We start from the raw sequence: 20830 nt of genomic DNA, 5'->3' as shown, positions 1-20830 counted from the left end.
TTCACTTCACTCCTGACTTGACACTTTCTCCAGAACTAACCCACCTCCTCAGTAGTAACCGCCCCCATTGATAGGTGTCCTCTATCACTCCCCACCATCTCTTATTTACATGCTGCCCCTTCCCCCATTGGAATGTAAGTTCCCCGAAGGTAGTGACTGTCTTGTTCGCTTGAATTGGAGTTCTGTGCTTGGCACATAGTAGGCACTTAATAAATGCTCAATCTGTCACTCAGCAAAATTGTAAAATCCACCAACAATATTCAGTTCTTCTGGGTTGGTGTCTAGGAGGATCTGATAAGCCGGTAGGTTAATTGCTAAAAGAAATAAAAAAGGCCAAAGGTTCAACCCTCAGCAGTGGTCACTCCAGGAGCTGACCCCAGGTCTGGTCAAACTGCAGTCCACATGAAGCTATAAAATTTTGAAGTTGGAAGGGATGTTAGCAGACATCCAATCTGACCCCTTCACTTTACAGATAACAATAACAGTGAGCAGTTATACAGCACCTATAATGGGCCAGGCATCCATGTTATGCACTATATAAATATGACCTCATTTGATCCTCACATCAACCTTGGGAGGTAAGTGCTGTTATTATTCCTCATTTTACAGAAGAGGAAACTGAGGGAAAAAGAGGTTAAATGAATGGGCAAAGGTCACACAGCTAGTAAGTATCTAAGGTTGTATTTGAACTTAGGTCTCTGGGAGGTAAGTATCTAAGGTTGTATTTGAACTTAAGTCTCTGGCCCAGAGTCACACAGCTAGTAAGTATCTGAGACTCTACTGAAAGTCAGGTCTTCCTGACACCAGGCCCGACACTCTATCTACTTAGGGGCCTAGCTGAAGTCAAGAGGTGAAGGGACTTGCTTGAGGTCACACAGGTAGTAAGGGGAAAGCCAGGGATTTAATCCCAGGTTCAGTTGCAGAATTTATGACTTTAACCAGGTTCAACAAAAAATGAATTGTGTAGGAGAGCATAGGAAGTTAATAGTAGAACTGTCACAGAGTCACAAAAATTCACAATTAGAATGAGCCTTGATGGTCACCAAATCCAGCACATTCTTGAAAAGAATCCCAGGCCCCTACAACACACTTAACAAATACCCACTCATCTTTTGCTTGAAGATTTCCAGTGATGAGGGACCCACCACTTCTTAAGGCAACCCATTGCCCTTTGAAATGGTTTTAGGAGTGAAGAAATTTTCCCTTTCATCAAGCCTAAATTTGCCTCTTTGTGTCTTCTCCTTTCCTCCCTCTCCTCCTAACCCCCATCTCTCCAGGGTCTACACTCTAGGGCCAAAGCAGAACAAAGCTGATTCCTCTTCAATGCCACAGCCTTTCAAATACAGGCAGACAACTATTCTGTCCTTCCTGTATTTCCTGATTCCTCATCCAGTGGGCTTTTCACTACACTGCATTGTCACCATGAATTTCATGTGAAAAATGACAACACGATGCATTTGCCAAAAGCAAACCAGAAACACTTCATGAGGATTCAGGACTAGAATGAGACTTTCTCCTGGTCCACACTAAATTTTGGGCTGTGTGTGGCAACTGGTTATACCCAAGTCCCATTGCTCATATTCACCTGGACAAAATATATCCTCTGCCCATCCTTCATCCACCTCAGTCCAGCCTCTGCAAACATATGCTGATGCCAGCACTCATTTACATGAGCCTGCTTTCCTTCCTGGGGAGAGAGTGGGAGGGAGAGGAAAATCAACTCAATATATCTTCAGATACACTACAAAACCTAAGATGTTTCTGTGTTTCTGTTGGAAGGGAGCATGAAAAAAAGAGAATTTAAAATGTCCCTGCTCCTCAAACATGAAGCTTTATTAATTCCTTATTCAGTCTCAAGGACATGGGAATGATTAAAGATGGATATGATTAAATCTCTTACCCTAAGATCTACTTAAATCTTGTGCCATTAGATATAGCTTAAAGTTCTAAGCTTACTGCTTTGCTCCCTGAGTTAATAATACTTTTTTAAAATCCTTAAAATAGATACTCATCCTAAAGAATAAATAAGTAGTGTGGGCAGCGAGATGGTGCAGTGGATAGAGCACCAGTGCAGGAGTCAGGAGGACCTGAGTTCAAATCTCACCTCAGACACTTGACACTCACTAGCTGTGTGACCTTGGGCAAGTCACTTAACCCCAACTGCCTCATCCTGGGTCATCTCCAGTCATCCTGATGAATATCTGGTCACTGGATTCAGATGGCTCTGGAGAAGAAGTGAGGCTGGTGACCTGCACAGCCTTCCCTCACTCGAAGTCAAGCGCAAGTCATGTCATCATTTCTCTGATGGCATGGTCTTCTTTGGATGAAGGACCAACACACGAATAAGTAGTAATGTGGGAAAGTATTACCTAAATCAGGACCTCCATTTCATTAAGAAAAATTTTAAAATAGATATATATAAATGCATTGTTTAATATATAACACACAGCATTTAATATATTATAAATTGTTCTACAATGTCAGAAAAAGAAACTTACATTCCTGGTGAATCTTTCAAAGGGAAATTCCAGTAATAAGGAATCTTCTGAGGGTACACTTCTATGTTGTGGGGAGCAGCACTAAGTAGGGTCTTAGCTTTCCTTTAGTTTCTCTCTTCCCCCAGTCCCTAACTCAACGGGCTTGTGGTCAATCATGAACCAGGAAGATGTTGTATAGTAGAATCCCTGATCAGAAATAGCCATTTCCTCGTATCGTTTATTCCAACCTGCCCTGGATTCTACAAGTCTGCAGCTGAGCCAACATCATGTTAAGTCATTTGGGAGCATGACACTATCATTTCTTATGAACAAAGTTCATGTTAATTACCCTTTCCAGATCTGGGCTTCTCTTTGCCAGAAGATCTCACTAATTCTTGGTTCTGATTAAGTCCTGAGAGCAGCAGCATCAGTAAGGCACTCACCAGTGTGCTCAGCTCTCAATCACATTGACTGTTATTTTCCTTTTGTGAATTTCCTGTAACAAATTCCCCATGATGCTGTGTCCCTGTGGCAACTAGCAGTCCTCAATGTGGATAGCTGTGTTCTTGGAAGTGGTTGAGATCCTCCTTCTCCTCCTTTTAAGTCCCAGAGATCACGTGCCTGAAACTTGAGCAGTTTACCATTAGGTAGCACCATTACTGATATACAGTTATCCCTTCCACATTGCAACCTCTCTGGTTTAGATATATGGAGTATCAGCATAAAAAATTAAATGGGAATTTGGGGGAAGTTTTGCAGAGTCTATAGATGACACACAAAGACCAGCAGATGACAGAGAACCCATGATCAATTACTTAACCCAAATTTTACAATACTGTAGACATCCCATAAAAAAAGAAGAAAATTCAGATTGATATGAAAGGTAGGCCAAAAAAATTTATGCAGATTTTCCAGATTTGAGGGATAATGACACTGTGCTCTAACCATCATGGGAAGGGAAGTTGAAGGGATATTTACATACATACATACATATGTATGTATGAATGTATTTATGTATATATTGCATTGCATCTGGAAATTGTTACCTAAGATTCAACATTGTTTTCTGTGAACACAAAGTTATCTACTTAGCATAAAGTCATTCTTTAATAATAAGATGAAATTCTTGCCCAGTATTATCAAAATGAATATAATGATTGTTGAATACATGAAATATGTTTATAAGTGCAGCAGCTGGCAGATGCTATAACCAGTACCTGGTCCTACTCAGGTGTAGGGACTAGGTCCAAGCAGTAAAACTTCCATTCCCTACCAGTCATGTGCACCATCCAGCACCAGAGAGGCTTCTAGTCAGCACTTCTTAAACTGTGGGTCCTGACTACATATGGGGTCAAAAAAAAATTGGCAGCGGTAAAAGGTTTCTGAATGTGCAACAGCCAAAAATAAATTAAAAATCAAACAAATGCTAGGTGTTTCTGGCAGCACTTGCTTGTGTGGCATCCTGCATCTTCACTGGTTCTGAACACAAAGCATGTGCGCTTTGCACTGTGCATGCCCTCAGCCCATGCAAAACCAACAAATTCTACCAAAATCAAAGAGTTTAAGAATCCCAGCTCTAGATAACGTCTAGACTTTTCTGGCTCTGCTATAATTCTCTCCTAAGCTCTTTCTCTTTGTGGGTGGTATCCCCTAAGTCTCCTTAGTTTAGGATTAATATGGATGAATTATCCAAACAGAGCTCCAAAGTTCAGTCTTCATCCTTCTGCCTTTTGCTTAAAAGCACTGGCCTTGTGCTCCATTGAGTCACTTTCAAAACATGTTACATAACACTTTAATCGAAATATTAGAAATGAACAAAATAAGTAACATTAATTTATTCAGTAACAATGCCCACTCATCCTCCTTCCTCCTTGTGATTCTCCTAAAACCAGGCAGTAACTGCCAAGCACCAGACTCAGTAAAAAGCAAACAAAGCTCCTGGAAGCTCATTTACACCCTCCTACCTCTACCCCACTTCCAATTGCTAGTCACTTCACGGATCAGAAGAAAGATATTTGCCCAGCAGCTTTTCTCATCTGGATGAGAAACCTGTTGATGGTGCTGTGTCTATTGGCTCTATTTAGAACTTGGGACAACTAGGTGCACAGTGAACAGAACACTGGACCTAGAGTCAGGAAGACCTGAGTTTAAACCCAGCCTCAGACACTTACTAGTTATGCGATCTTGGGCAAATCATTTAACCCTGTTTGCCTCAGTTTCCTCATCTGAAAAAGGAGCTGGAGAAGGAAATGGAAAGCCACTCCAGTATTTTTGCAAAGAAAACTCCAAATGGGGGTCACAAAGATTCAGCCATGACTGAAACACCTGAACAACAGCAAGGATGTGAAAATATTTCTGTTAGTCTCTAACAATGTAATGCAGGCTCCTCATGTAGCAGGGTAGTGGCGATGGACCACCCCTCTCCTTTCTAATAAATGTGTATTAAATTGAATTCCTAGGTCATGGTCTATGGCACCAATGTACCAATGTATGGTGTATTTAAGGAGAACTAGCTTATCTAACATGAGGGTTGCTGAGTCCTTTTCAGGGTTGCTCATCCACCTTTGCTGTCCATCTGTCACCCAACTCTTATCTCTGGTTCCAAGAACCTGCAGCATATGAAGTGGCCATATAGCAGTAAAACCACCTTGGTAAGATAGGCCAAACGAGGCTGAGGGTAACAGGGGTTTAAACCTGTCAGCGAGTTAGGGGGATGTCTACCCCAACTATGTGAAGACTTCCCTCTGGTGAAAAGGCAGGATGAAAATAATTTGTTTCAATGGCCATGAAGGCAGCTGAAGCAGGTGCTGTGGAGTGCTTAGAGCTTGGTCAAACATCAAAGATGCCAAGGTCATCCAATGTATCCTGAGTCATTGCCAGCCAATTGCGTGGACTTTTGTCTTACCACTGGACTTCTACAACTCTGTAATAGAGAAATGAGGCTGATGACTTTGTGCAACTCTGCCTCACTTAAATCCAAATTCATACACTAGTCAAGACATCACCTGAGGTGTTACTGATACTCTTTGAAAAAGATGAAGGACAAACAACCCCACAAAAAAATGGTAGCATTGATCTCCTATATGTGATTGTGTCTTTCCATACAGAAGTGCAAAAGGAGAAGGGGAGAAGATATTTAGGAAGGAGATTTTTACTCTCTATTTTGCTGCTATAACTAATCCCCAAAATCTTTATTTATTTATTTAACTTTTAACATTCATTTTCACAAAATTTTGGGTTCCAAATTTTCTCCCCTTTTGTCCCCTCCCCCCACCCCAAAACACCGAGCATTCTAATTGCCCCTATCACCAATCTGCTCTCTCTTCTATCATCCCTCTCTGCCCTTGTCTCCATCTTCTCTTTTGTCCTGTAGGGCCAAATAACTTTCTGTACGCCTTTACCTGTATCTCTTATTTCCTAGTGGCAAGAACAGTACTCGACAGTTGTTCCTAAAACTTTGAGTTCCAACTTCTCTTCATCCCTCCCTCCCCACCCCTTCCCTTTAGAAGGCAAGCAATTCAATATAGGCCAAATCTGTGTAGTTTTGCAAATGACTTCCATAATAGTTGTGTTGTATAAGACTAATTATATTTCCCTCCATCCTATCTTGTCCCCCATTACTTCTATTCTCTCTTTTGATCCTGTCCCTCCCCATGAGTGTCATCCTCAAATTGCTCCCTCCTCCCCATGCCCTCCCTTCCATCATCCCCCCCACCCTACTTATCCACTTCTCCCCCACTTTCCTGTATTGTAAGATAGGTTTTCATACCAAAATGAGTGTGCATTTTATTCCTTCCTTTAGTGGAATATGATGAAAGTAAACTTCATGTGTTTCTCTCACCTCCCCTCTTTTTCCCTCCGCTAATGTCTTTTGCTTGCCTCTCTTATGAGAGATAATTTGCCCCATTCCATTTCTCCCTTTCTCCTCCCAACATATTTCTCTCTCACTGCTTGATTTCATTTTTTAAAGATATGATCCCATCCTCTTCAATTCACTCTGTGCACTCTGTCTCTATGTCTGTGTGCATGTGCGTGTGCATGTGTGTGTGTGTAATCCCACCCAGTACCCAGACACTGAAAAGTTTCAAGAGTTACAAATATTGTCTTTCCATGTAGGAATGTAAACAGTTCAACTTTAGTAAGTCCCTTATGACTTCTCTTTGCTGTTTACCTTTTCATGCTTCTCTTCATTCTTGTGTTTGAAAGTCAAATTTTCTTTTCAGCTCTGGTCTTTTCATCAAGAATGCTTGAAAGTCCTCGATTTCATTGAAAGACCAATTTTTCCCCTGAAGTATTATATTCAGTTTTGCTGGGTAGGTGATTCTTCATTTTAGTCCTAGTTCCTTTGACTTCTGGAATATCCTATTCCATGCCCTTCAATCCCTTAATGTAGAAGCTGCTAGATCTTGTGTTATCCTGATTGTATTTCCACAATACTTGAATTGTTTCTTTCTAGCTGCTTGCAATATTTTCTCCTTGACCAGGGAACTCTGGAATTTGGCCACAATGTTCCTAGGAGTTTCTCTTTGGATCTCTTTCAGGAGGTGACCTGTGGATTCCTTGAATACTTATTTTGCCTTCTGGTTCTAGAATCTCAGGGCAGTTTTCCTTGATAATTTCATGAAAGATGATGTCTAGGCTCTTTTTTTGATCATGGCTTTCAGGTAGGCCCATAATTTTTAAATAGTCTCTCCTGGATCTATTTTCCAGGTCAGTTGTTTTTCCAATGAGATATTTCACATTCTCTTCCATTTTTTCATTCTTTTGGTTTTGTTTTGTAATTTCTTGGTTTCTCATAAAGTCATTAGCTTCCATCTGTTCCATTCTAATTTTGAAAGAACTATTTTCTTCAGTGAGCTTTTGAATCTCCTTTTCCATTTGGCTAATTTTGCTTTTGAAAGCATTCTTCTCCTCATTGGCTTTTTGAACCTCTTTTGCCAATTGAGTTAGCCTATTTTTCAAGGTGTTATTTTCTTCAGCATTTTTTTGGGTCTCCTTTAGCAGGGTGTTTATTTGTTTTTCATGCTTTGCTTGCATGTCTCTCATTGCTCTTCCCAGTTTTTCCCTCACCTCTCTAACTTGATTTTCAAAATCCTTTTTGAGCTCTTCCATGGCCTGAGTCCATTGAGTGGGCTGGGACACAGAAGCCTTGACTTCTGTGTCTTTCCCTGATGGTAAGCATTGTTCTTCCTCATCAGAAAGGAAGGGAGGAAATACCTGTTCACCAAGAAAGTAACCTTCTATAGTCTTATTTTTTTCCCTTTTCTAGGCATTTTCCCATCCTTCTGACTTCTGAATATTCTCTTCACACCCACTTCACCTCCAGATCCGCCCAGCCAGTGCTTGGGGTCTGAGATTCAAATGCAGCTCCCCAGCCTCAGGGCTTCAGCAGGGGCAAGGCTGCTATTCAGTGTGAGATTAAGTTCAGGTGCTCAGGTGGGGGCAGGGGCACCTCGCCTCAGTTCCCTCACGGGGTTTATACAGAGACCTTCAACAATGGATCTGGGCTCCTACCTGCTTGGGGAGCCCTGGTCTGCTCCCACCTCAGCTGCTGCCTCCCAAGGGGGCCTGAGTTATGGGGGCACTCCACTCCCCTCTCAGCAAGCCAAGAAGACCCTCTCACCAACCTTTGGGGCCCATGGGTGGAGGGACCCACGTAGCTGCTGGAGATTCTGTCCCTGAAGCCTGCTCAGATCAGCTCCTCTCGGTGCCACACGGCCAAGGCTGGGCTGGGCTCGGCTCTGGGTCCGCAGCATGATGGACCTTTTGCGAGAGGTTTTCAGGGCTCTGTGGAACAGAAATCTAGTCTACTCTGTTGTTCCGTGGCTTCTGCTGCTCCAGAATTTGTTGGGAGTTCTTTTTTACAGATATTTTATGGGCTGTGGGTTCAGAGCTAGCGTACGTGTGTCTTTCTACTCCACCATCTTGGCTCTGCCCCCCTAATCTTCAAAATCTTGAGACAATCTCAAAAGGCCTTTGTGCTTACTGAACAAACAGTGGACTGAGAGCAAAACTGGGAAGCTGAATTATGTCCCCTAGTTGTTTAAGGAGTTAAGAAACAAAAATCAGTAGCAGTGGAAAGAGCAATAGGTAGCTACACCCTGGTGCTGAAAGAAGAAAAGAAAGGTTGGCCAGAAAGCCATGTAGGAGCAAGGCATGGCAGAGCCTGCTTATATTAGTAATATAGGCCCTTAAGTTTCCCACTTCCCAAGTCCTCTGGAGTCCCTCTCCTTGCCTTCCACCACTTTCTTAGGATTTACCCTACTTCTCATTTGGAGTCCCTATTCCATTCCCCTCCAAGTACCTGTTTCATAGCTATCCTTCTCTATTTCCCCCTCCCCCTTCCCTAACCCAATTCTGCTGGAATCCATTCCCCCAAGCTGTTTAGCTTGGAGCTGGGAAAATTCTCTACTTCCTCAGTCAAATAAAGGGGAAGGAAAGAGTCAAGGAGACTACAGAAGAGGGTAACTGTGTTTTCTGCTGTCTAGGTTTAAATTTCTGTATTTTCCCAAGAAAACTGTTTGTTTTTTAGGATGGTTAGGCTCTCAGTACTGTTAATAAAATCCTATATTTCTAGTTAAATGCCATTTGTAATATTATTCTTAAAGGAAAAACAGTCAGTTTACAAATGAATTTTTAGAATATAATTCTTTTGTAAATTTGGCATACCAAAATAGCACAATTACCATTGAAATCTGAAAAAAAAGAGCATAATTGTAAGGGCAAGAAAACAAAAGAAACAAAAACACCCCTACATATATAATCTCTTATGCTGCCCCCTCTTTCTCTTAATTGTATACTCTATAAAGTCAACATGGTTTTTAATGCATAAAGCTTACTTCAGAGTCAGGATGACCTGTGTTTAAATTCCATTTATGGTACATTTTGTTTGGGAGACTCTGAGCAAGTCACTAAGCCTCTGAGTACCTCCAGGGTCCTCTCAAAGAGGTAATAAATTACAGGATTATTTCTTATCTGGACTGATAAAGGAATTTTCTGCCCTAGGAATCTCCTATAACCAATGAAATTATAGGTTTGGACAAAAAAGTAAGTCCTACTGTTCTCTCCACTTAATTTACAAGGTTCTTTGGTGATTGGGTGTCTTCTGGACCTTAGGGTCCCTCAGTCCTGTTCAGGGTGACTAGGCTCTGAGCCACAAGGAAATTCAACTCCCTAAAGAGGGTATTTCTACTCACCACTCTAATGATCATTTGGTCATTTGATTCAAGTCCCTGGGTGTTCATGCTGAGCTAACCTGGGAAATTGCATGCATACATTCACTTCTTAAGAACTAGCATTGATTTGGCACTTTCAAGATTTGCAAAATATTATCTCAATTGATCCTCACAACAATCCTGTGAGATAGGTACCACTGTAATCCCTATTTTACAGATGAGAAAACTGAAGCTAAAAACTGAAATGACTGGCATAGGGTCCCACATCTAGTAAGTGTCTGAGGGAGGATTGAAATTCAGGTCTTAACTCCAAGACCACAGTGCTATCTATTACACCCCTAGCTTCCTCTTAATACTATTCCTATTTATTTTCTGTTCCAATTAGATCAACCTGATCATGAAGCAGAAATCTGAGGTTGCTCCTTGGGTTTCATCTTTCCAACTTCCCCTTCTCCTTTCTTTAAATAGGATTATTTAGATCTAAATATTTTTTGTGTCATGGACCCCTTTGGCAGTCTAGTGAAACCTGTGGATCCCTTCTTAGGCTAAAGTTTTCTATACATAAAAAAAAAATGAAACCAATTATACAGAAATGCAGTTATCTTTTTGGTTAAGTTCACAGACCCCAAAATTAAAAATCCCTGGATTTTATATGCAATCAAGGCCAATTACCAAACTGTGAGACTTGCCCAGTAAGCCCAGGATCTAAGAAGCCCAAAGTATCTACTGCATGCACAGCTTTGTGCTAAGCACTGGGTGAGATGCAAAGTTACGGTAAAGGAGGAGCTGGCCAGCATGAAGCTTATAGTTAGGAAGTCCTTTCCACCTTGAACTCATACAGATGTCACCTTTCCCCTGGTAATAGCTCCAGATGTGATTTTCCCAGGATCTTTTTCTGTTGACACAACAGTTTCCTGAAATACACAGTGCTTTTGTCCAGGGAATCACCTCAACCCAGTTTAAATGGGCCAGGTCACCGGACCACTGTGGCATCTGTTGGTTCTCAGCTAACCCTTGGTTCCTGTGTCTCTCCAATTTTTGTGTGTTCCCTGGGAGCCTGTGCAGTGGTTATGAATGTCACAGTAGTTATCACTGTCCCTGCTGCTGGCATTTAAGAGATCGCCACTCTAATTCTGATCTGATTTACCACTCAGGTGTACTTTATACACTGACTCTTTATGAGGGAATATGAATGTTGGCAGGGACTCTGAGTGTTGCGGGGACAATTCATTTGAAGTATCCAATTATTAGAAATTCATTTTATTCTTCATTCGGATCATTATAACACAGAAATAAACAGAACATGGAGGTTCTTCTATAACTTCCCAGGTATGTGAGCCTGTGTCCTTTGAGGCTTTACCTCCCTATCCTCAGGCAGGGGAGCCATTGGTGAATGAGTAACTCAAGAAATGGCTCTTGACAATGATGAGGGTACAGACAAAAGGGTTTGGGGTGGGGTGGCATTCTGATGGTGAAGCTCCTGAGTGGGTGAATGATCTAAGAGGTATTTATTCAAACACAAGAATTAAATTTCAGTCCTGCAAAAAATAAACATTCAAGAGATTTTTCAAATACTCTTTGTCAAGTTCCTTTTCTTTTTTCTTTTTTTTCCTTTTGTCCTTAAATAGAATTTGCATTTGCCAAGTTTCTTCTGTGGGCTTTTTTCCTAACATCTTGACATTTGAATCTCATGAGAGTCTATTAGGTGTTCCTTAATAAATTATTCTAAATCTCATTAATTTCTTATCTACAAGGATTTTTTTTAAGGAAAGAGCTCTGAATTATAGACTCTTTCAAGATATTTATTAGAAGATATTGCATTGTGACCTTTGTAACCATTATTTTGGCAGAACGATTATGAAAATAAACTCAGCTCCCAGTGTTTAAACAGAAAGAGGTTTGCTCAGGATGACTTTCCAATCTGAAACCTTCCAAAATATACTCTGAGGACAGGAAAGAGTCATTTTGTTTAGAAAGTCAATCTTTTTAATTCTGTCTTTTTTCCCTTCTTTTTTCCCCCAGCAGACTAAACAAGTAAAGTCACCACAGGCACTGTGCATTTTCCTACTCCTTCCTCTTGGGATGAAACATGAAATAATCTACAAAGTAATTTGATCCAGCAATTAAAAACAAGGACATGAATTACACTAACAACTGTCACATAGAAAGAATTAATTCCCTCATAACACTGGTTGATGCTACCAGACCCTGGGTGATTACAAACAGATTACAATTGGAAAGGCGCCAAACCAATTCAGAACATTTTCAGGTATCTCCAAAATGGAGGTGGGGGGAGCAGTGAGCCTAGGCTTGCAAGCTGAGAGCTTTTTTTTTAACTACACACAGGAGTATCTTTTTGCACTTGGCACTCAGATGTTTTCCCAGTTATTACTTGAAGCACCCAACAATGCCACAGTACAAGGTACAGAGCATGGCAATATGCACCAATCAGTGCTTCTCTGAGCTATGGTGCCATTTATGGGAAGCACACCTTCTGGAGGTGGTGTTTCCAAAAATGATGGCCCCAGGGTGCAAAAAATTGGCAACATGGGTTTCACAATAGGGAACATGGTAACAAAGCATGGAAGTTGGATGGCTAGTTTGCCTCTAGGGCAAAGGATGTTGAGGACACTTGCAACTACAACTTACTGATGGAAATCATGTTTTCCCAGTGGTGTGTAGGTTTTATGGCCACTTTATGCTACTTTATCATCTGTGTTCCAAAGCAATATGGTGAATGTCTTACTAAATGAAGTAACTGGGGCTGTAACTGCTTTAATTTATGGATAGTATATTTATGAAACATCCCGTTGCTCAGAATCACAGAACAGGAAAGAACCTTAGAGGCCATTGAGTAGAACCCCTTCATTTTACAGATAAGGAAACTGATGCCCAAAAGAGTTAAAGTTGCTTGCCCAAAGTGACTGTCACTTAGTAAGTGCCAGAATGGGAACCTAGTGATTTTTCTCCTCCTGTATAACTGCTAATTATATTATGCTACCTCTATTAGAGCTTTACTGGGAGGTAGGCTGACAAGGTATTATTGTTCCCTCGCAGAAAAACGAAGAAATCAGGGGATGACACTATCTCATTTACTATGTCCCTGGACATTTAAGATCTACAGAGGCTTTTGTTCTTGGGGTTGTCAGTTTCCACTTAACCGTAGCAACACCAAAAATCTTTGAATAAATTCAATTCAAAGATTATTTATTGGGCCTGCACTGTTAGAAGTTTCCTCATTGGGAGCTCTCCTCTACCAATGAAATCACAGGACCAGGACCCATCCCTGTCTTCTGTCCCACTGTGTGCAGAGCACTATGCTAGCTAGGTATTGAGGGAGATAGAGGTTAGAGAAGATACACGTTCCTGTTCTCATGGGGCTTACAATCTAGTAAAAAAATCTAGTGAAAGGAAAAATACAGATGGTCACTGTTTATTCTTCTTCCAATTTCTTCTTCTTATCATTGTCATCATTATCATAGGGCAGGCTGAAAAATGTGGGCAGCCAGATTCCTTGTGGCTCACCAGTTTGGCTGAACCACTTAGTAAGCACTGAAAGCACAAACAGAAAGGAGCCTTAGTGCACTTTCAAATTCTTCCCCTTGACTAGAAAGCCTGTTGGTATGAATAAAAGAAAGAACCTTCATTGAGCACTTACCATGTTCACTGTGCTAAGAATTTGCAATGATGATAGGAAAGTGAGATAGTCCCTATCCTCAAGGAGCTTTCTTCCCTAGGAAGATAGTACATATAGGAAAGTAGGTGCCAACTAGGGGAGCTTTGGTCTGGGGAGTCAAGGAGGAGAACCACTAGTGAATAAGAAACCTAAGAAATGGCTACTGGTGATGCTGAGGGTATGGATAATAGAGAGAAAAATCACTGAGTGTGGTAAGGCTCCTGAGTGGATGAAGAGACCATAGAGAGCTATAATGTGCTCAGAGACCAAAGAAGGCTAGGGAGGGAAGGGAGTGGCTTGTGCTGCATGAGCAGCAATGAGGACTGTATCAAGATGGTGTGGATGGATGAGAAGCATGATCTGGTCTAAAGTCAGCTGGATATACTGGGCTAGGCATCTTGCTTGGACATGACTGCAGCTTGAAGGAGAAAGTAAATTCAAACAAATAAAAAAAATTCCAAAGCTGAGAGGAGAAAAACTCCACATACTGGGCTGTGGTCTGAAAGGGATCCAGCAAGAACAAGGAGTTCCAGAGAGAGAGAGAGAGAGAGAGAGAGAGAGAGAGAGAGAGAGACAGAGAGAGAGAGAGAGAGAGAGAGAGAGAGAGACAGAGAGAGAGAGAGAGACAGAGAGAGAGAGAGAGAGAGAGAGAGAGAGAGAGAGAGAGAGGCAGAGACAGAGACACACAGGGAGACAGAGAGACACACACAGACAGAGACACACACAGAGACACAGAGAGAGACAGACAGAGAGACAAGAGAGACAGAGACAGAAATATAGATTCACAGAGGGAAAGGGAAAGAGAGAGAAAGAAAGAGAGAGAGAGAGAGAGAGAGAGAGAGAGAGAGAGAGAGAGAGAGAGAGAGAGAGAGAGTTCTCAGTTGCTTGTCCCACAGAGAGGCTGTGGAGACCCCAACAGGAATTTATAAGGACCCTGATGGAAAGCATACATAAAAATGAAAACAAGAGGATCTCATACCTCAGCCATGTCTTTCTTTTTTTAAATAATATTTTATCTCCCCCCCCCCCATTATATGTTGAAACAACTCTTTAACATTTGGTGCAGTTTTCTGAAGTTTTGAGTTCCAGATTCTATCCCTCTGTTCCCTTCCCCCTCCCTGAGACTGTGAACAATCCTATATAGGTTATATCTACATGCCTCTTTCTAACATGACCTGCTTCTTCTTTGGTCTGACTTCAGATCAACCAGGTGTTATTCAGGAATTCATGTATTAAATAGACATCTCAACTGGCATGGTGCGACACTTACTGGACTTGTCTAAACATAGTAAGACTTGGTTATTATTTAACTAAATATGTTCCATGAAAATTAAATAAGATAAATTTAATGTTATGAATAACACCAACCAGGTATCCAGGAAGCAGCTAGATTGTGCACTCAGCTGTGTGCCAGACTGGTAGTCAGGATGACCTGAGTTCAAATCTTGCCTCAGATATTTTCTAACTGTATAACCCGAGGCAAGTCCTTTATTTAAAGTCTCTCATCCTCACTTTCCTTACATGTGAAATGAGGATAATAATAAAGCCTTTCTGCATTCAAGTTACGATAAGATGAGTGCCATAGTGGATATGGCACTGAGCCCTCACTCAGGAACACCAGAGTTGAAACCCACTCTCAGACATTTACTAGCTAAATGACTCTGGGCAACTCACTTAATCTCTGTCCTCAGTTTCTTCAACTGTAAAATGGAGATAATAATAGCAGCTCCCTCCCAGGGTTGTAACAGGAACAAAATGAGATTTTTGTAAAATGCTTTGCAAACCTTGAAGTACTACATAAATGCTAGCTGTCATTATTGTTATTTAATTGGGATTTAATTTGGATCCTTTTTATTTTGTACATCTCCACTTTCCTTCTGAATTGAGTAGTCGGATGGGGCGTTAACTTGAGCTTCTGCTGCATTTAACATTTACCTTCTCAAAATGTTGGTTGGCCCAGTCTCCCTCATACCAGAGGATGCCTGATCAATGCCTTCTGTTCTCTAGACAAAGAAGCCCAGGTGAGCCAACGGGAAATGGAACTCAAGTTTTCCTGTTGGAAATTTCGATGCCAGCCTATTCTAAACTTGTCAAAACGTGTTCTCTCTTCCCTAATATACTGTATGTATGAATAAAATTATATAAATGAAGCCTAAAATACTAATAAGCAGTAATGTCAAGCCCATGAATTGCAATTTCCATGTTGAAAAAGAGCCTATTTGAAGTCTAATTGACTGCCAGACACATGATGATTTCCTAATACTTCTCCATGGCAGCTTCTTTTAACTTTTATTTTAAATGCTTAATCAAGGGGTTTTATTGCTCCTGATTAAGCTTTTAAAATAAAAAGTAAATGTTATATGTGTTAGCCATCCAAACAGTGGAAAGGGAACATTTAAAGGTAATTTCTCTGGAAAAGAAGACCATTCAATCTCCTTGGGTTTTCATAGGAGAAGCCTGCAAGTGCACCTACCCTTCTCATTTTTAAAGATTGACTTTTTATTTTCTAAAACTGAAGCCCAGAGATTCTGCCATTAATCCAATTTTTGTCACCAAAAAACACATATTTTTCCTTTAAAAAGAAAATAAGAAGATTATAAAAACTGAAATGAAAAACACCAAGACCAGAGAAAGGATTGAAGTTGGTTGAAATTGTATGGTTATTCCAGAAGTCAAAGAATAATAAGTAAAAAGGAGTTGGGCGTGGGGGAGTTTTAAAAAGGAGAGGAAGAATGAAGAGCATGTCAAAAGACTAACCCACCATACTCCTCTGTATTAAATAGTTGGAGGGATTTGGGGGTGAAGGGGAGGATGGAAGGCGCAAGACTAAGAAAGACAGAGAGGAATGAATAACACAAGGTCCATGGGCTTCGTCTAAAAATTAGGTCAAGGAAATGTCTCTGTAGCTAAAATGTGATGAACAGAAATAAAGACTCTGGAGCCTTGGTAATGATATTATTTGCTATTTGGGTTTAGAACGTTAGGATAATTCACAGTTCTCTCTTGCTTATTATCTATAGTTAACAGATTGGCTTCTTAAATCACATTCAGTCATAATAAAACAGTACTCCAAATGCATGACTCTGATGTTATTAAAAAGCCTTAATGCATAGTTCAGATAGTACAGCCACACAGTCTTCAATCAGTCAGAGCACAGAGGGAAAAATTTGAAATCAAATTAACAGCACCACGAAAATTAAAAATAAAGGCAATAATGCTGCCAATCAAATGAGCAGCATCGTTCTGATTCAAAGAACAGTGGCACTGATTAAGAATTAGCAATCACATTAGGTTTTAGAAGATGGGGAAAACAGGGAACGTTTTGAACATTTCAAAGTTCCGCCATAACCACAGGAGGCAACGTGAGTCTCCCCCCAATGGCTTGTGATGTCACAGTAATCTTGGAAGGACCAGTCACCTGATAATTCTTCACTTAACCATTATCCTTCAGCATTCTCCTCCATTACTCAGTGCAGTAAACTGCCTATAAAAGTCTGCAAATGCATGTGGCTATAAATACATCAACACTAATGAGATGTTTTACAGGCATGATAATATCTACACCAAGTATTCATTCAACAATTTATTAAATGCCTACTCTATACAGAACGATGAGCTAAGCACTGGAAGGGAGAGGGAGGGACAGAGAGAGAGAATCATAAACAGATGAGAGACAGAAACACACAGAGATAGACAAAGAGGCAGGGGGACAAAGGGAGAGATGCAACTGGGCTTTCAACCAAGTGTGGGGCATTTTGCAAACACACGTAAACCTAATACATAACTTACATGGATTCACATATCATACAGATATTTAAAATTGGTAAGGATCTTAGAGACTTTCTAGTCCAGGGCTTCCCCACTTTTTCCGGTTTCTATACAACTTGGCTTTGAAATGAAAGGAGTTATTGTAGAGTTTATCATGCATATGCACCTAAGGGGAAAAAAAGCTTTCCATATAATTTCCAGAGTTTACCATGCATTTTCACATATTAGAGATTAATTTTGATACAATAATAGTTATTTACCAAATATTCTCTCTTTACATAATAAGATTCTGACAGTTCTTAGTGGTCCATATATCTAAGTAGAGAATTCTTGATCTAGTCTAACCCTTTCATTTTACAGATGAGAAAGCTGAGGCTCAGAGAGGGTGTATGGAGTAAGAATAGGAGGTAATTCAATCAGCTCATTACATTCTCTTCAAGCAGGGCACATATCAAAAGTCATGCCAAATAGCTATGAGTGACCTGTTTTGTTTTTTATTTCTTGACCCTTGAGCAAAAAATTGTAAAGGAGTGGGGAGTTATCTCTTAATTCTTTGCCCCCTGAAAAACAAACACCTGCCGATCTTTCCAAGGGTTTTTCCCTCTAACAGCAGCAGAATTGACATATGTGGTGGTTACACTTGAAATCTCTGTCTAAATAAATACTTTGATTTCTAGCTCCTATAACAAATACTGAAAATGGACTTTGAATTGGGCTCAGAATTAAACAAGAAGAAAACATGATGGATTGCCCTTGGCAAATTGTGAAGCCTGTACAAAGAAACATAGGTAGAGAATAGGGAGCTGTGTGTGAGGAACAATGAGCAGGACAGTCTAAACCATAGAGTTCTGGAAAGGCAATGGTATATAAGAAGCCTGAAAAGATATTTTGGACCCAAGTTATAAAGCCTTTAAAAGTCAAACAAAGGAACTTATAAAGGAAACTAGAGAATTAAATGGCCAATGTTGTTTTTCAAGTAAAAGGGTGACATTGTCAGATTCACACTTTAGGAAAAGTCACTGGCAGCAGCATGGAGGATGGAGTAGACAAAGGAGATACAATATGCTAGGAGATCAGTTAGGAGGCTGTTGCAATAGTCCAAATGATAAAAGTGCTAAAGGGTCTGAATTTGGGTGGTGGTCATGTGAGAAAGAAGTGGTCAGATGTGAAGTATGTTATAGAGATTTGGATATAAGGGGAGAAAGGGAATGAGGAGTCTAGCATAACTGCAAGTTTGCAAACCTAGGTGTCTGGATAGGTGATAGTGACTTCCATAGAGATAGAAAAGTTTGGAAGAAGGATGAGTTTTGGAGGAGGAAGATAATGAATTGACTTTACATACACTGAGTTTGAGATTGAGATGTCTCTGAGACATTCAGTTTGAAATATCCAAAAGGTAATTGGCAATGTAGGACTGGATTTCAGGAGAGAAACTAGGACTGGATATATTGATTTATCATCTGCATAAAGATGATCATTAAACCCATGTAAGCTGATAAAGTCATCCAGGGAGAAAGAAAAGAGAGAGAAAAAATGAGGGCTCAGGAGAGAGCCTTGGGCAATGCCCACAGTTATGGGGAGTGGCATGGATAATGATCTGGTAGAGGAAGCTGAGAGGAAACAGTAATAGGAGAGATGAGAGACAGACAGACAGACAGACACAGAGACAGAGAGAGAAAGAGTCATGAAAACTCAGAGAGCAGGGAGCCAAGATGGTAGAATAAAGCTGAGATTCTTCTGAACTCCAAATTCACTTCCAAACAACTATAAAATAACACTTCGGTATGATTTCTGGAACAGCAGAACCAACAAAAGGATGGGGTTGAGAGAAATGATAATTTTCTGTTATATTAATAACTTGTTAATTGGGATTCAGGTTTTTATTTCCTCACTCAAGTTCCAGCCCCTATAGGTCAGTCAGTCAGTGTCTGAGGATATAGCTGATGGATGAGATTGCCCTAATGCTCAGGGAACATGCTCCTCAATCTTCCACAGGACCTTGCCTAACTAGGAGACTTTACTTCTGTTTGGAGTGTAAACAGAATCTAATCTCTGTGAATTCTTGCCCAAAGCACCGAGCCTGTACCCTTGCACCCATCCATTAGAGTTTAAATTGATTCAGCTCATGAAGGAGAAAACCAACCAGAGTGCCTGAGGCTCATGATCAAGCCACCTTCTCAGAAGGAAGAACTGAAGACTTTTTAGCCCACCTCTACATTAGTTATTCACCAATCAGGTTTGATTGTCAGGGGTACCCCCTTTTCCAAAAATGTATTAAGGCTTCCAGTCTCTTCATGTCTTAGTCTTTGGTTCCCAAGAGAAACCACTGACCATAAATTTATTGGTTACTAGCTAACCTAACACATTGATTATTAATTACCCAGAAACTATGTCTCTTCAGTCTTTTCATTCATCACAGGGTGAAACAATTTTCCAGCCCAAGACAACTTAGAAAGTCGACAAGAAAGGTCTGTCTCATTTAAGTAAAAGGAGAGTATAGTCCAATACAGGTAGCATCTGGGCAAGCCAGCAGCAAGCCAGTGATGAGTCTCTGCTCTCTCAGAGCAAGGAGCTTGGGACAGTGGCCCCTTCATCCCAAGAACAGAGTCCAACTTTAAAAGTCATGAAAGAGGCTGGAAAATGAGCACAAAAAAAAGGGCCTGACCAAAGAAAGTTACTGTGGTAACAGGGAATATGAAAACAAACTCAGAAGAGGACAACAATGTCAAAACCTCTATATGTGAAGTTTCAGGGAAAAAAATGTGAATTGGTCTCAGGCCCAGAAAGAACTTCTGCAAGATCTCAAAAAGTATTTTAAAAATCAAATAAGACAGGTAAAAGAAAAATTGGGAAAATGAATGAGAGTGATGAAAGAGAATCATGAAGAAAGAGTCAACAGCTTGGTAAAAGAAGCACAAAAAAATGGAAAAAGTTGTACAAAAATTCACCAAAGAAAATGACTCCTTAAAAAATAGAGTTGTCCAACTTGAAAAGGACGTCCAAAAACTCACTGAAAAGCATTCTTAAAAATTAGATTTGGGCAAGTGAAAGATAATGAATTCATGAGGCATCAAGAAATAATAAAACAAAACCAAGAGAATAGAAAAAATAGAAGAAAATGTGAAATACCTCATTGGAAAAGAAACTGACTGGAAAATAGATCTAGGAGAGACAGTTTAAGAATTATTGGACTTCCTGAAAGCCAGGGTAAAAAAAATAGAAGAGTCTGGACAGCATTTTTCAAGAAATTATAAACAAAAAACCAAACAAAAACTGTCCTGATATCCTAGATCCAGAAAGTAAAATAGAAATTCAAAGAATCCATCAAGCACTTTCTGAAAGAGATACAAAAATGAAATCTCCCAGAAATATAGTCAAATTCTAGAACTCCCAGATCAAGGAGGAAATACTGCAAGTAGCCAAAAGGAAACAATTTAAATATTATGAAGCCACATTCAGAATTACCCAGGATTTAGCAGGTTCTACATTAAAGGACTGGAGGGCTTGGGAATATGATATTCCAAAGGGCAAATGAACTATGATTTGAACCAAGAATCACTTACCCAACAAAAGTGAGCATAATCCTTCAGGGGGAGAGAATGAACATTCAGTAAAACAGAAGACTTTAAAGCATTCCTGATGAAAAGACCAAAGCTGAACAGAAAGTTTGATTTTCAAATACAGGACTCAAGAGAAGCATAAAAAAGTAAATGGGAAAGAGAAAACAAAGGATT

Source organism: Notamacropus eugenii, chromosome 4 (genome assembly GCF_028372415.1).
Source record: "Notamacropus eugenii isolate mMacEug1 chromosome 4, mMacEug1.pri_v2, whole genome shotgun sequence".
Taxonomy (NCBI): domain Eukaryota; kingdom Metazoa; phylum Chordata; class Mammalia; order Diprotodontia; family Macropodidae; genus Notamacropus; species Notamacropus eugenii.
Note: the sequence above shows the minus strand (reverse complement) of the source record.